We start from the raw sequence: 17,843 nt of genomic DNA on the forward strand, positions 1-17,843 counted from the left end.
TATTCAGTTTAGCTTTTCTACACGGTAAACCCTAATGCTCAAAGTAATTAAACATATGGAGTACTGTTAACGTTAAATTAATAGACCTTGATGAGTATTTCGAACGTTTTGGTATTTATGAGTTTGTAGAAATGACACTATTCAGGTTAGCTGAACAAATTTGATATTTTTAGTATCTGTGGGTACTTGAATAACAGTAATTGTCACCCTAAAGTTCCACCAACTTAAAATCTTTCAGACTAGCGATTTTGTGTCTGACGTAATCGTGCACTGGTGGCTCACTGGTAGGTGTTTCGCCTGCCATATGAAAGGCCTGGGTTTGATTCCCAACGACTGGATGAAATGCCTGTCCCAAGCCCAGATAAAATGGGAGGGTTGAATCAGGAAGGGCATCTAGTGCCAAGCTTATGTGCGGACCGTAGTGACCTTTGCCGGGAGCAGCCAAAAGACCAACAACAATTTATTTAATTTGCAAAAAAAATAAAAATGAGTTAGGCAACTCAATAATGCAAGTAAAGAACGATTAATATAAAAGTAGTACAACAAACTCAAAAACTTATAGTTCCGTTTACTTAAAACTGGAAACATCATTACTTAAAAATTTTTGATGTAACTGAGTTTTGCCAACTTATTCGGGTTTACAGTGTATTGGTGCAGGTGTTTGTTTACATTGAGACAGTAGCACATCAGTAGATTATTTTAAAGTAGATTATTAAATCCCACACAGAACTGTTCATAACATCACTTTTACTCCACATTTTGATTTCACTGATGGTGCAGGTTAAACTTTAGGCAGAGATCTAAGGACTGCAAAAGTTTCATTAAATTCTGTCCAGCGGTCGATTTAAGATGCGCCCACCGTTTGACGCTGTGGGTTAGGGTTGGAAAACTTGCAGTTTCTAATCCAGCACAAAATTGTTCATAACATCATTTTTACGCAACATTTTGATTTAATTTATGGTGCAGGCTTAACTTCAGGCAAACCCCAAAGTATCAGCAAAGTTTCATTAAGTTCTGTGTTGAGTGATGCTGTGACAAAGTCTGGCTGGACAGATATACAGACAAACAGAACATTTTCTGAGACTGGTTTCGGGTCCTTCAGTGTAGAAAACGTAAAGGAAAACCCCAATAATTCATCAAATGCATTAACATGTTCTATATTGCACAAACTCTAAGATAATCATTTTATTCACTTCATGACTTAATACAGTAATGCTAAATGTCACTAAGTTAACTTTACAGCTAAAACCTGAAATGCCATTTACAAAAATCTAAAATCATTCAAGCTGATAAAATGTATGCTATAAAAGCTGTACGTTCTATCATGCTAAAAAAAAATCTGTGTCTAATACAGCTAAATCTAGAGACCCTACATACAGTAAAGGTGTAAATTAATGAGGTTGTGCAGATCAGGTCCACTAGGGGGCGACTTTAAAGAGGGTGTGCCCTCCCTCCTGCAGGTGGATGTTCGGGGTCACGCTGCTCTGAGACAGCTGGTCCTCACACCAATCAGCTCAGCACAGCCAGAATCAATTAGCACCAGGAGGAGGGGGGGCACGGAGGGGCAGAAGCAGGGTCCTTTGGCGGGGGAGTAGTGGAGAGGGGCCCAATGCGGGTGCACACCTGGCCTCGTGTCTCGGTGTCCTCCGAGTCTCCTCGTCCCTCTCTTTCACCATCATTTGTCTTCCATTGTGTCTTGGATTTATTAACATTCTCTATTGAATCGTCTCCGCCCTCTTTATTCTTTCATCTCTCTCTCTCTCTCTCTCTCTTTTTATTTCTCTCTATTTTAAAGATGTGTGTTAATAACTTTTAAATAGTCTGGCAGCACAGGGCCGGAGGGCCACTCACTCGTTCCCTTTTATTGCTCCGCCGCTCTCACCTCCCCCATCCCTTTTCTTTTCTTTTCTTTTCTTTCCTTTCAAACCATCCTCTTTTCTTTTCTCGCTTCATCTTCATGTACTCTGTCCATCTTTCTCTCCAACCGCAATACTGAACGGATGAATAATTTAGACTCCGACAGCAGAAGGGGTAGCTCTTTCTTTCTTTCATTTTTATTTTCTCTATATCCTCCTCTCCATCCTCTCATCCCCTCCCTCCCCATCTCTCTCTCTCTCTCTCTCTCTATGAATGATATCCGAGTGTATATCCATATTTATAAAGACCTGTGAAACGGCTCATCGCACATTCCGCTTTATGGCGCCGTTTAACTCAAACAGAAACATTGCATTAAAGCAAATCGCCTTCTTGTAAAACACACACAGGGCGATGAATATTTATGGCGCGCTCAGCCTCGACTCTGTATATTGTCGTGTTCCTGTGAGGGACAGTGTGTGTGTGTGTCTGTGTGTGTGTGTGTGTGTGTGTGTGATTAAGAGCGTAACCTTGTCGAACCGTGGACAATAAAACTCCCACGGTGAAAAGTGCTTTGTGTGTGTGTGTGTGTTGTGTTTGTTCACTGCATCTTGGGACACTATGGAGAAAATTTCCAATTTATTTTCAATTCAACTACTTAAAAAAAGAAAAAAAACACTTTAATCTCCACCAGTTCACCACAATGACATCATGTCATATACCTTATTATGTCAAGTGATCATTAGATGACATGCAGGTTAGTTCTTGATCTTATATACTGTACATTATAGCAGCTATAAACACTTGTCTCTATTATCTATTATCTTTCTTCTAATTAAAGTAAAAGAAAACTTATAAACACCAGCTTTACCCCTGACTGTTACACATCTCTAACACTGGAGACTCCTTCCCTACATGCTGCATTCACAGAATAAAATAAAATAAAAATTATTATTAGCTAAGCGTTCTCCATACCCGTCCATGTTAACGAGCTGTTGCTATAGAAACGATTATTTATTAGAGCAAGCGTATGATTATGAACCTGCACTACTGTCAGAGCTGCTGTTGTAGAGAATCATTCAACACCTTCTGACCAACCAGAGCGCAGGACTCACCAGTGCTGTAGGCTAAAAAAAATCAACAAACAACAACAAACAAACAAACAAACAAACAAAGAAATAAAGTTCCAGCTGTGGATAATGTATTATGTTGCAGGGATAATAAAAAAGAAAGAAAGACAGGAATGCAGAGAGACTGTACACTTGTCTCTCTCTCTCTCTCTCTCTCTCCTTCTATCTCTCTCTCTCACTCTTTTTAAAATATGTGTATTAGTATCTTGGGCAGCAGATGGCTTCGAAGAAACTGAAGTCCTCACGCAGATGACCAGCAGATGTCAGCCTAAAGAGAGAGAGAGAGAGAGAGAAAGAGAAAGAGAGAGACAAGACATACATAAAGAAAGACAAAAAAGGAAAGAGACAAAAAAGAGACCAAAGGAAAGAGAGAGTGTGAGAGGAACAGAGACATACACAAACCGAGACAGAGAGAGACAGAAGACCAGAGTAAGAGAGAGAGAGAGAGAGAGAGAGAGAAAGAGAGAGACAAGACATACATAAAGAAAGACAAAAAAGGAAAGAGACAAAAAAGAGACCAAAGGAAAGAGAGAGTGTGAGAGGAACAGAGACATACACAAACCGAGACAGAGAGAGACAGAAGACCAGAGTAAGAGAGAGAGAGAGAGAGAGAGAGAGAAAGAGAGAGACAAGACATACATAAAGAAAGACAAAAAAGGAAAGAGACAAAAAAGAGACCAAAGGAAAGAGAGAGTGTGAGAGGAACAGAGACATACACAAACCGAGACAGAGAGAGACAGAAGACCAGAGTAAGAGAGAGAGAGAGAGAGAGAGAGAGAGAGAGCGGTCCTCTCCCACTCTCCGACACTAATTGCGTTTTCGGAGCAGAATTGAGTTCCAGAGAGAAAGAGAGAAAGGCCAGAGGCTTTTCATAATTGTATCGACAGGAAAATGAATATGATGAATGGCGTTCATTCGGCACGTCCTGGATTTATTGTCTTTTCCTCAGGGCGTTAATCGCCATGGAAAAGAGAGAGAGAGAGAGAGAGAGAGAGAGAGAGATCCATTGTATACTTTCAATGCTCTCCAAACTTACAGCTCGTGTCCATTATAAACTTTTAGCTCTCTCTCTCTTTATGTGTGTGTGTGTGTAGGTGTGTGTGTGTGTGTGTATACACTAAAATGGAGGCTCTGATGAGCACAAGCCTCAAGGCAAGACACTGATTGGCATTTTCCGAACGCGGACAAATCTGTTTATCATTACAGAGAGATATTAACGTCTAAACGTTGGTCACTGTTCTGCGTTTTTAGTTTATTTATACAAAAAAAAAAGAAAAAGAAAAGATCAAAGAGCTTTATGCTCATGCTGCAACCTTCCATAGCACTCTTCCAAGCCCTACACACACACACACACACACAAGCGCGTGCTTCAGTTAAATGCGGTTGTGGATGCTGGGATTCCAGATGAATGCGATGCTCATAAAGTGTGTGTCTGAGAGCCATCCATCATGGGGATGTCTGAGGGAGCGAAGAAGCACAAAGCACAAACTCTCTCGCTCTGTGTGTGCGTGTGTGTGTGTGTATGGAGGGGGGTAAGTTGGTGTGTGTGTGTGTGTGTGTGTGCGTGTGCAGAAAAAGTGCTCAGCATTTTTTTTTTCAGACGAGAGTGTGTTATTGGCATGATATTGGTATGTGATGGTTTTTATGCAATAATGCAAAATATGCTAAACCAGAACACTTTTATTATAGTAATAATTATTATCCTGAGAATTTATTTGAAGCACTCAATAATCAATAAAGAGTCGATAATAAAAGATGTAACAACAGAATTATAATGATATTAAGTGTTATAACAGAGTGACATAGTAACCAAAGCTGTGTTTTGTGTGTGTGTGTGTGTGTGTTTCCTACACAATAGCAAATTTCTGTTAAGTAAAATCTCATGAAGTGTGTATGTGGAGTAAACCATATTTTTGTACTGTAAGAAAATTCATCACACATTTTAGGAATTGATTCCCGTTCACACACACTATAAATAGTGTATCATGCTAACTAGCATCGCGTTCTATGTAAATATGTGAAACTGAGATCCGACTTCATCAACAAACTATTTTTAAACTTCTTTATTTTTTTTATTTAATTCTACATTAATTACTGCATAATAAAGCATCGAAAGTCAAAGGTTTCTCAGGCCCCCCTATGCTGTGTTCGAGCCGATGTTTCTTCAGTCCACTGCTCAAAGATTTTATTGCAGTTAATTCCTGTTCGCTGGTTGATGCACATAGTGAAAGAAAAAAATCATGACTTTTGTTAAATTGTGGGTTTATTGGTCCTTGACTTGACTGTGACCTAATTAAGGTGATTAAATGTAAGTTTAGGTCTTTACCAGTTAAGTCTGTGGGTTTAAAGTTTAAATAAACATATAAATATATAAATAATAACAATAATAATATAAATAAACATATAAATATAGCCTATTTAAATATATCTATATTCAATTGAATTCCACCCATGGTCATAAAGCTCCACCAATTTTTTACGAAGCTCCTCCCATGTTTAGTAAAGTTCCCACCCATGTTAATGAAACTCCTCCCATGCTCATAAATTTCCAAACATGTTAATAAAAGCTCCTCCCATATTTGTGAAGCTCCTCCCAAGTTTATGAAGCTCCTCCAAATTTCACAGATATTTCAACATGCCCACAACGTTCCCCCATGTTCACAAGCTCCTCCCCCGTATCCCAAATGTCTGTAAAGTGTCTGACGTGTCTGATCCAAACTCAAACAAACATTCTGTAAAAGATCAGACTGAAAATCTGATCTGATTGTCTGGTTTTAGTCATTAACACTGAGGTCTTGTGGTCCTGCCATAAACCATTGTTATTTGTTTGTTTGTTTGTTTGTATCGTGTTTTACATATTTTCCAGGTTATTTGCATAAATAAGGAATACGTACACCTGAAACACATATCGAGACATTAAGAAGTGAAACACAGCTGGGACAGATGACTGATTGCTCATTATAATGAACAGGGTTTTTTTTGTTGTATTTTCATTTCTATTAAAAGAGATTGATCCCTCTTTCATTTTTCTCCTTCACTGAGTAAATGTAAATCAATGCTGTACAAAACGAAAGCTGTTCTACACATTAAACTTCAGTACAGAAAAGAAGCCAAACATATCAGAAAAAGGGATCATTATATTAAATGACATCAATAAACTCAGAAACAGAGGCTAAGTGCTCCGTGACTCTCCTCCCTACACATCTGATTAGTTCCTGATTATTTAGACGTTTGAAGATCTTGACCTTTGACTCCTCTACAATGAAAAACATGTGTAGGTCTCTTTCAAAAACTCCTAATACTAATAAAAAATAATAATAAAATAATTTATATTTTACAATACATTAATAAATAAATGCAATAATATATACAATTTCTGTTTATCATATTATTGGATAAAAAATATTGGATACACACTATTTGAGAAATTATTAATGGTAATGGTTATTTAATTTACTTTGATTTGTACTACTACTACTACTAATAATAATAATAATAAACTAATAGCTATACACTCATCTGCTTTCTTGAAAATTCTATCTTTAAAATTTACCTAATTTAGTATAATAAAGATAATCTAGTTCCATTTTACCCAAAATTCCTTAATGCTTTAATAATTAATTTTTACTCTCCACATATATTATACAAAATGGAACAGATTTTTATCACTTATCTACTTCAGCATTGTAGCTATAAGTTTTTGCAATATGTTTTATTTTAAACTCCAACTTAAAATATTTTTAAATTTTAAAGTGAAGCTTTGGGGAAAATATTATAAAATAATTGTAATAAAGCTTGAGCTTGGTTTAGATTTGGATGACTATTATCTAAATCATAAAATAGTCATTTGTCTAATTTTCTGGATATCTAGGAATATTAATACTACTAGTTAATTAGTGTAGTTATAATATAGGAACAAAATCAGAAAATAACAAAAAAAATTCTTTTTTATTTATTTGTTTTGTCATAATATTATTTTGTTATTAATTATCAAGTAAAAATGGTGATATTATCACAGCTCTAAAGTGAATAATGCACCTTCTTCAAATGCACCATCGAATGCTTGTATTAGAGGTCAGAAAGCTTGTGTCCCACCAGTGCAACAAGATATGCATCTTCAACAATATAGACATGTAGTGCCATTACAAAGACTTTTACTGTTTACCAAAATTGAGTAATAACTTTAAAAGTATTAGTTTCTTAAATCACAATACAAGAATTAAATTGAAAAAAATATGAAATTCGAATGCTAAGAGATTAATCCATTAGGACATGACTAGAATTTAGAGTCAAGCCATGACAAAAGATATAGAAACAAAAAACTATTTTCTGTTGTCTTGAAAATAAATTATTTAAAAGGTGGTAATTACTTTTTTTTAAAGGTGTTTACAGGGTGGAAGGACAGAGAGGGACAAATGTGAAAAAAGAGAGACAGAGAAAGGGAGGAGTGCCCCTGGCAATACTGAGAGACAGAGAGATGGAGTGTGTGTGTGTGTGTGTGTGTGTGTGAGGGCAGGTGGGAGAGCAGGGGGGAAGCTGGTGGATCAACAGCTTGCTCCACCCTGAGGGCACAGAGAGACGTCTCTGCCAACGAGAGGGGCAACGCGCCCGCCTGGTGGCAGCTGGTGGCCCCCCCTGTACATATACACACACACTCACTTACACACACACTCACACTAACTCACGCACACAGCAGGAGGGGTGAGAAGGTCAAAAGGCCGTCGTTAGGAAGACAAAGAGAGTGCACGGCCACACGCCGGATAATCTCCTTTTATTGAGTGCCTCCGACAAGGCCGGCAGCGAAGAGGACATCGACACCCTGCTCGCGCGCACACACACACACACACACACACTCCGCTAGTCACACACCCATGTGGCAGGAGGCAGAATTGTGTGAGGAAGGCATCCAAACATATCAGATACCACCTTACATGATACACAGTTGCATAACTAAATGCAGTTCTCTCTCTTGTTTTCAAACACACACACACACACACACACACACTGTATACGTCAAGTTAATTTGCTCTTCCATGTAATTGAAGCTAAACACAAAAACAGGAAAAAGTTTTTGATTGCAAAATGAGATCTATCCATTTTTCCAATTTTTTCGAAAAAAGAAGTTCCTTAAAAAGCAAAAACTTTTACAAAGCGGTCCGTGGTCTCAGAAGGTTAAAAGAGAATTCGGATTGAAAAATGGGACGTACAGGATATAACCAGACGCAACAGCCTCTTGCACACGATGTGTATAATAGATCATGTGGTACAAAAAGCCATCACGCATCTCTTAAATGTTTTAGTCTTATCTCTCCGCCTTAATCTCATTCAAAAACATTATAGTGAAGTGCATCATGGCTCCCAAACTCAACAAACAGCACTTTAATGGATTGATGAAGCCAGCAGGGTTATAGATCACATCTCACACTTATATATGCGACTTTTGAAACAATCTGGGACTTGGTTGGATGTGCTGAAATCTCTGGTGAATGGCGTAAAACAGGCGATTGACATTTACAGAAGGCTTCAAGCACAGTACGGTGATGAGACTCTGAGCCGCAGTAAAACATTCGAAGGGTGTGAACATTTTAACGAAGGACGTTTGTCTGAGACACATACACATATAAACAGACGCATAAAATGACACCGAAAAACATAAAGAGAACCACTTGTAGACGCACCAATTTTAAGCTTAAAATGTCGTAATATAACCTTTGAATGCCGTATTTGCGTGTAAGTGAGTTTCCTGAAAAAGTAAACAAAGCGTTTCACACTCGCACACAAACATGGAGTCACTTTTTCCTCTCACCTTTTAAACATTCCTTACTCTCAGAGAAAAGCAACCCAGATTCTCAGGCACCTTTTTATTTTTCTTTAGTGAGTCCCGTCTCTCAGTGTTTCTGAGAAAAATCCACACGTTTGTGGTCATTACTAATCAGAAAGAAAAGAAACACCTCACAGTTCGGACCAGGACACAACGTTCATGCTAACTGCAGCAAAACCAGTGGAATTTTCACTTAGCGCTCAACGCTAAGTGAAATAAAAGCATCATTTCAGTAATTCTTGGTCTTTTCCTGGTAATTTATCAACACATTTGTGGGAAAAGTTGACGTTCCAAATTATTCTGTCTCGTTTCCGTGGCAACTGAGTCTTTACACTATGTGTATAAACACCTTAAAAGCTACACGGCAGCTAGCAAAAACCCTTAACCTCAGTGGTTAGGCTTGGCATCCATGTTTCCAGTTGCCTGTGTGTGTGTGTCTGTGTGTGTGTGTGTGTGTGTGTGCGTGCATGTTAAAAAGTATGGATACTTATAAACATTTACACTTGTCAGCTATAACGTAAAAAATAAAACACTAAAATAATATATTAGCATGTTAGCATTAGTATGGGTGTAGACGTATTATGTAACATTATTAGCATTAGCATTGTGTAGCATTATGTCAACCGATTAGCATTAGCATGAACAAAGTATCAGCGGAATATGATTAAGTTGCTTGTCTTTTAGATATAATGGATTGTGTTTAGAGTTGTGTGAATTGTGTGTGTGTGTGTGTGTGTGTGTGTCTGCTCCTGCCGCTTTGGGCTCGAGAGCCATGACCTGCCGTCTGCTCTTTCATTAGAGCAAAGCGCAGTCACGCATTCAACCATCAGAGCAGCAGTTCTGCACTCCACACCACTTAACATCACAGATCAACACACGCGAACACACACACACACACACACACATACACACACACACACGCACGCACGCACACTTGCACAGAAGGAGCCCACAGACAGTCTGTTTACTGCTATGACGCTAATTCTCACAAAACGTTTAGCTAAATAAGGGTTTAATCACGCACTCGACTAAATAAAGGTACTGAAAGATGTCTCGGGTCTTGAATTGAAAATAACTTTTGGATTAAATCGTTCTCGGCTCTAATGCGGCTGTTTGTTCGGAGCCCTCTGTCTCTCAGAGACGTCCTCTGTCTTTTCCCATGCTACACACAGGATGAAGCGTTTACCTAACCACAGCATTTTAACATCAAACAGCAGACTGAATCAGACTCATCTCCTGACATCAACCAGTCTCAAACACACACACACACACACACATACACACACACACACACTGATGACAGAGGAGAACTTCCGACTGCAGCTCGTCTCCACTCTGCGTGGCGAGTTAAACTGTCTCTCCGTCTCTCTGCGCAATGAAGCGTGTCTCATCCAGACCTGTAATGAGAGACAGACATGTGTGTGTATGTGTGTGTGGGGGGGGGGGAAAGACCAAGAAAGAGACATAGAAAGAATGATACATGGAAAGAAAGAGCAAAATATGAGCTGGAGTGAGACACACACAGAGACGGAAACACACAGACAGACATACATGCACATAAACACGTAGACACATTGTACAAATAAAGACATACAGAGAGAAAGAGTGAGAGAGACACACACACATATCAATAGAGACAGATACATATTGAGAGAGAAATGCACACACACACACACACACACAAAGCGAGGGAGACACATACATGGACAGTAAGATGCACATGTAGAACGGCACACATGAGCACAGAAAAAACACAGAACGTCACACCTGTTCAGAGAGTGACACACACACTTACAGAAGTGCGAGTCTATATACAGAGAGACGTCCACACACAGAGAGACACACAAACTTAGAGAGAGACACAACTTAACACACAAAGACATGTGTATTTAAAAAAGACACAAAGAGAAATAAAGAGATACAGGGAAGCAGACAGACAGACAGACCACACTCACACAGATAGATAGATAGATAGATAGATAGATAGATAGATAGATAGATAGATAGATAGATAGATAGATAGACACACACAGACAAAGAGAGACACATATGCAGAGAGACATAAACAATACTGAGAGGCACACTCAGACACACACACACACACACACACACAGAGGCCCACATATAGAGAGAGACACACTGATAAACAATGACAGACACATACCTACAGAGAGATATATGCACAGAAAGACACAAACAAAAAGAGACACATATATATATATATATATATATGGAGAGAGACACACAGAGAGAGACACACTATCACATATTGCTCTCTCTCTATATATACAGAGAGAGACACACACAATGATTTACAAGGACACACACTGGTATAGTAAATAACACAAATGTACCTTTAGTGCACACATACAAATGTACTGCGCCAACTTTGTTACACGGTTCCTCGAATGCTCGTCAGGGGAACCTTTAACTGTCCCATCTAGAACCCAAAGACAGGGCAGGTTCTATGCAAGAACCATTTTACAAACTTAATATAAATGTGCAATGATACAAGGAGCTGCTTAAAACAGAAACTGTGTGTGTGTGTGTTTGTGTGTGTGTGTGTGTGTGTGAGAGAGAGAGAGAGAGAGGGGGAAAGAGATCCATTCTCTCCCTCAGGCAGATCCTCTTTAGTGTTTTGTTGCTAAATGCTCCCAGTGAGCAGGTTACTGTGCAGCATGTCCTCATTGTCTTAAACAGCTGTCCGTCGCCCCCCTACACACACACACACACACACACACACATGCACACGCATACACAGACACACACACAGGGGTCTGCTTGTGTTTAAGGATGGCAGGGTCGAACTCATTACAACTGTAGGCTGAGACAGTTTCTCAATACACAGACAGACAGACAGACAGACGGATGGATACATACTTATTTAAAAATAATAACAAATAGCATAAAAATAATGTTTAATTAAAACCTTAAAGCTTATAAATTCAACCCAAACTTAAACAAATCAAACAAAAAAAACATATACATATAATAATAATGACAGTGTTTATAGGCATGTTCTATTCGTGGCAAACATGTGGGTGCATGCACGTCTGTGTGTGTGTGTGTGTATTTGTTGTACGTATCGAGAGCTGAGTAAGACGAGTCCATAGAGGCGTCTACAGTGACACTCCACTCATGTGTGACCATATGGTGTGTGTCAGTAGGTGAAGTGTGTGGTGCTTATGTGTGGCTGGGGCATAGGGCATTTGGGGGTTAGTGTGTGCATGTGTGTGTGTGTGTAGTACAGTTATGTGCAATATATAGAATGATCATCATTAATGGGAGAGATTTAATGTGAGAAACACACACACACACACATGCACACACCAACCCCCCACACACTGTACGTCATTTTTAATCTGAATTCTGTGACTATTTTCGAAAATGCAATTTGGACCAAACGTAAATTATAACTGTTTATAGAAGATCTGAGTCTTTAATCAGAAACGATGAAACAATGAAAAACTAAACATTTCCTGAAAGATGAAATGTACATGAATAACAGAAAGGTTAGTCTGTACATTGTTCAGAATGTTGTGGAATAAGTATAAGATTTCAATGATATATTTACATTTCTTACATTGGAGGACGCGAGAATTTCTGTCTGTATGTGTCTCTTTATGTCTGTCTATCTATCCAGTAACAGCATCACACAAAACTGGCTGGACTGGATTTAATGAAACTTTGCCAGTTCTTTGATGTTTGCCTGAAGTTAAACCTGCACCAGGAGCGTAATCAAAATGTTGAGTAGAAGTGAAGTCATGAGCAGTTATAACTTTACTTTCTGTCTCTCTCTCTCTCTCTGTGTGTCTCTTACTCCCTCTCTCTGAGTGTCTCTCTCTCCTTCTCTCTCTCTCTCTCTCTGTGTGTCTCTTACTCCCTCTCTCTGAGTGTCTCTCTCTCCTTCTCTCTCTCTCTCTCTTACACCCTCTGTCTGTGTGTCTCTCTTAATCCCTCTTTCTAAGTGTCTCTCTCTGAGTGTCTCTCTCTCCTTGTCTCTCTCTTACCCCCTCTCTCTAAGTGTGTGTGTGTGTGTGTGTGTGTGTCTTACTCTCTCTCTCTCTCTCTTTGTAAACTAAATTAAAAGCGGCTCCATTACAGCGCGCGGGTAATAAAGCTGGAAAACAGCGCGAGGACACACCGGGAAGCGGTAACGGTCCGGTACTGCGCGCGCTTTGTCTTTATGGGCCGCTTTACTTAATATTTCAGGGGAACGGAGAGACGGCGCGAGCCGCTACACTTTCATTAAAGCGCGTGCTTTTCGCTCGGAGGGACTTTCCTTCACGCGCAGCGCTTTCTTTTATTGCAATAACAGTCTCTCAGTGATCTCTCTATCTTTATCTCTGTTCCTCACTTCCGTCTTTCTCTCTCCCTCTTTTTTTGTCTTTTTTATTTTGATAATAAAAACATACCGGCTCTCTCTCTCTCTTTTTTCTTCCTCTCTTTTTTTAAATGCACTATTACTTACTGCGCGAGCTTTTCATATCGCGGCGTCGCGGCAGTTTTATGTATTGCGCGTCATTTATTATTCAAAAAAAAAAAAAAAAAGCGGCAGGCGCGCGCAATAAAAACACCGCCGAGGGCGGAAGAAGAAGGAATAGAAGACGAACAAGGGGGCGGGGCAAGGCGCGCGCATCGAACTCGTACTTGCTTCTATGAGCGGAAGGCGGGAGTTGTTGTGGGGGGAGGGGCAGCAAAACAGCACCCTACTTTGGATTTTTAATTGCGATTAAATTACGTTTTTTTTGTGTGAGTCGAACAATTAAGCAGCAGAGGGTTTTAGTGTGAATTTGAATCATTTATGTTGTAAGAAACTGTGTCAGCATTAGCATAAGTGCCTCTAGCTCACAAAGCTAACCACTAGCGTATTAGCATCAAATAAACTCCACAGTACATAGGCCTATATATGAATAAAAGTAAGGTTTTGTCTGTACATTGGTCAGAACTCTCTTTTTTAATGATATCTTTAAGTTTCCTATATTGAAGGAGCAGAAACCAGTCTCTGAAAACTTTGTCCATGAATAAAACTTTTCCAGTCCTTCGGTATCTGCCTGAAGTTAAACCTGCGCCATAAATAAAAGTAAAACGTTAAGCATAAGTGAAGTTATGAGTAGTTATGTGCCAGATTACATCACGGCATCACATGCTTTTTTTGGACAAATATAGCACTTTGTAGTGATGGATCGTTCATGAACGAATTTGTTCTTTTTGAACAAATCTTTAACATGACTCAGATAAACGAGTCGTCTCGAAGAGTGATTCGTTCATTTTCTATTGGGCGCATGCACACACAAAAAAAGCGTCGCAAAACCTCATATGTTATATACAGAAAACAGAAATGAGTAGTTACCTTTGAGTCTTTTCGGTCCTGAGGCGTTGTTCTTTTGTCACGTGACTCCCATAGACGCGATGCAATGCAGTACACAGGAAATAGAATTGAACGGTTTTTAACGAATCTTTAAGTCTCGAGTTGTTCGTTCCTTTGTCACGTGACTCTCATAGACGCTATGCGGTGCAATAGATTTAAAAGAACAATCGACTCAGACTGGAAGATATGATGGTGAGCTGCTCATTCTGTTTATTATAATATGTCCTTAGCTGCATTGTAATATTTTCTTTACTGGAACTATAGCCAGAATTTGTGTATGTAGACGTATTGGGGTCTTTTTATTGAAAATGCAACATTTTATTGTATTTCTGATTAAAGGAACGAAATGAACTAAATGACTCAAAAAAAGATTTGTTTATTTTGATAAACAAGATTCAAAGAACCGAGTCATTAAAATGATTCAAACTTCCCATCACTAGCGCTTTGGCCATGGAGTTGGGTGTGGCTATAAGCATCACTCAGATACTCAACCTTACAAAATTTTATTACTTTGTATTAATAAGTTAGACAGTGAGTTCTGCCCTACAGAAAGACAGACAGAAATGTAAGTGGGCTTTAACCTGAAATAATGATATCACTGATTACATTAAAGCTGATTAAATTATTTTTAGCTCTAGCCTTTTAACTATTTCCAAAAAACCTTTTGACCCTCAATGGTACAGGTACTTTAGCTAGTAAACACATAGTTAACCGCAAAAGTATTGTTCACACTCAGGTGCTGCTAAACACATTTACAGCACTCTATTTAAAAAACATCCACACAAAGAGTTTGATTCCACATAAAAATGATGTAACACACTCACCACAAGTACAGCAACAATGGCATCTAATAAAAGCTCCTCAAGCTTGGAAGGTGTTGACCAAAATGGACAGAACTAATGTAGCTACAGATGATCGATGTGTTTCCATAAGTAGGTACAAAGTGGGTACATTAGCTTTAAATATTATAGCAGCCCACGCAATTTGCCTGCATATTTATGAAATACTCTTTTTATATGAATATTCTCCTTGGAGCTATTTATCTGCTTGGAAATTAGCTAGTTAAGCATTCAACCAGTTACAACTATCAGTTTCAACTACCTTCTAAATTTGTACACTGGTTGGCCAAAACAATAAAACCATAACATGCTGTTACAAGACAGTTTATATATAACTAAGAAATCATGGCTATAGGTTACACTTACTGTGATAGGTCTACATTAGCCTTAATTTATACTTGTATACTGCTAGATATTTGCTAGCACCATGACTACTATCATGCTAATATGCTACAGAAATGTTTTTAGCCATAAACTATTGAGCTAGTTCAAACAATTCATGACAAATATAGTGAGTGAGTCAGGTGAAACTACAAAGCAGAGTTTGCTGTTGCTGGTGTCAGTAATGATTTTTTCTACCTTTGCTGTTTCCTCACTGAACAATGCTAGATTAGTCAAGAAGACACAATTTTATAAAATTCTGTACAAACTTTAAAAAGCGAGTGAAAGATTGTCTATTTGCTAAATTGCAGATCATAAGCTCAGTTTAAATCAATATTTAATTTCATTAAAATATTTATATCCATCTATTCCAGCTGATGTCACTATGCGATGGATGGCCGCAGTAAGTTATGATTTTATGCCAGCTGCCAAAATTGCAAACTAAAACTATGTTGCTGAGGATCCAAACTCTGGCAACCCACAGGCATACACAAAATCACACACATACTCAATCATCATCTAGGCAACTACTGACATCCGTGGTGGAAACTTATGATGCTTGTGCAGAACATGCAAACTTTAACCCAGACCAGAGGTGAGACTCGAACCTCAAACCCTGAAGGTGTGTGGTATAGCAACTGTGTTACTAAGCATTCATATGAAAAGAATAGATTTGAAATATAAGTAAATAACACTGATCCTTCATATCTGCTGCTCTTATATAGTGTAACTTAATCTACACTACGAACCAATAAATGGTTAATTTACTGTAAGCAACTTGTGTTTGTTATTCAGTTTGTTGTTTTAGGTAATGACAAATGGAGATGTGTTTATTATAGCAGTAATTGAACATTTTAAATCCTGGAAATTATTTATCATTTGTATAAATTATTGATGTTTAATACATAGAGATCCAGTTTTACTTAAATAGTCAGCACTGTCAATGAAGTGCTCTAAATAACATTAATACTTACTGTATACCAAACATTTAAAAACTGTTGGCAGTTCCCTGCTGCCAATACTACTACTACTACTACTACTACTAATAATAATAATAATATAAAATATCTATTAAAAAATAATGGTTGTGACATCATAATCACAATACATGTTTGCACGTTACTGTATTAAAAAAAGAGGATAATTGATAAGTAATCAATAAGTAAATAAATTAATAAATGCTGTAGTAAATGTGATTGTTATAGTAATGTTATATCTAAATATTGGAAAATAGCTACAATACTGTGCTACTATGACTTATTATGATAATAATGATAAATAATTATTTTTGTCAAGTCATAATGAGAAGGCCATATGCACATTGTTGCATGGGCACATCAGTCACATTGCAGGTGTAGTTGATGACTAGCAATGGCTTGAACCACATGAGCTGCCTAATTAATGTCCGTAAATTGTAGTCAACTTTATATACATTTGTACTTAATTGTCAAAAATCTATTAAAATGCATAAATGAACATGAAAGGAATAAACAAACTCCCTTAATTTTATGAAAAAAAAATGGATGCACCAAAATGTTAACATTTTAAACAGGTAAGATTTATCTATAGTACATTATGAAAATGTTGGTGGCTTTCCTTTAGCAGGTTTAATGGCAAAAACTAGCTTTAGCATGAAACAAGAGGGTGGGTTTTAAACATGAATGATTCCTCAAACAGAATAATAATTATGTGTCTTCTTTGGAATTTTCACTTCTAGGCATGCTTAGGGTCAAGTAGGGTCTACTCTAATCTGAAAAGACGGAAACAAATAGTAATCATCAAAATGGCAACAAATTTTGGTGCAAACATTTGAGCATAAATTATGAATATCTGTTTGCTTCCTGTTTTTATTTATTGTGACCACCAACAACAGCAACCATATATATCAGATTGTATATATAAATATATATAAAAGCAAAAAAAAACAAAACGTTTAAGTTATATAAAGTACAAATTTTATTTACTATTTACTGATCAGAAGGCGCAGGACGAACAGGTCAAGACTCCTGTAAACTATAATTGTGTTGATGGTATAATGTTGGATTTTAAAATTCCTAGCTATGTGTCTTTGATATTTCTTTAGAATCTTTACTTCTAGCCATGCTTAGGGTCAAGTAGGGTCTACTCCAATCTAACTGTTCCTACTCCATCTACTCCAATTGTTGCTTTATTGCCACCACCAGCAACAGCGACCTTTTTTTCAAGGAGCATGCTGGGACAGATGTGTGCGGTTCAAACCCTGTGTGGTCCACAGAATTATTCGGTTTTAGACACAACCCAAATTATGGCCCTAACTCTAACACCTAGTGACACTGGAACGAAGTGAACATCTTCAGCCACTGGACCTCCACTCTCTCTCTCTCTCTCTCTCTCTCTCTCAGGGGAAAAGAGCTTTTTAGCATCAGCAGCACTCGCTAATGGTCTATTAAAATATCAACTCCTTCACA

The sequence above is a fragment of the Clarias gariepinus genome, chromosome 17 (assembly GCF_024256425.1).
Source record: "Clarias gariepinus isolate MV-2021 ecotype Netherlands chromosome 17, CGAR_prim_01v2, whole genome shotgun sequence".
NCBI classification, from domain to species: domain Eukaryota; kingdom Metazoa; phylum Chordata; class Actinopteri; order Siluriformes; family Clariidae; genus Clarias; species Clarias gariepinus.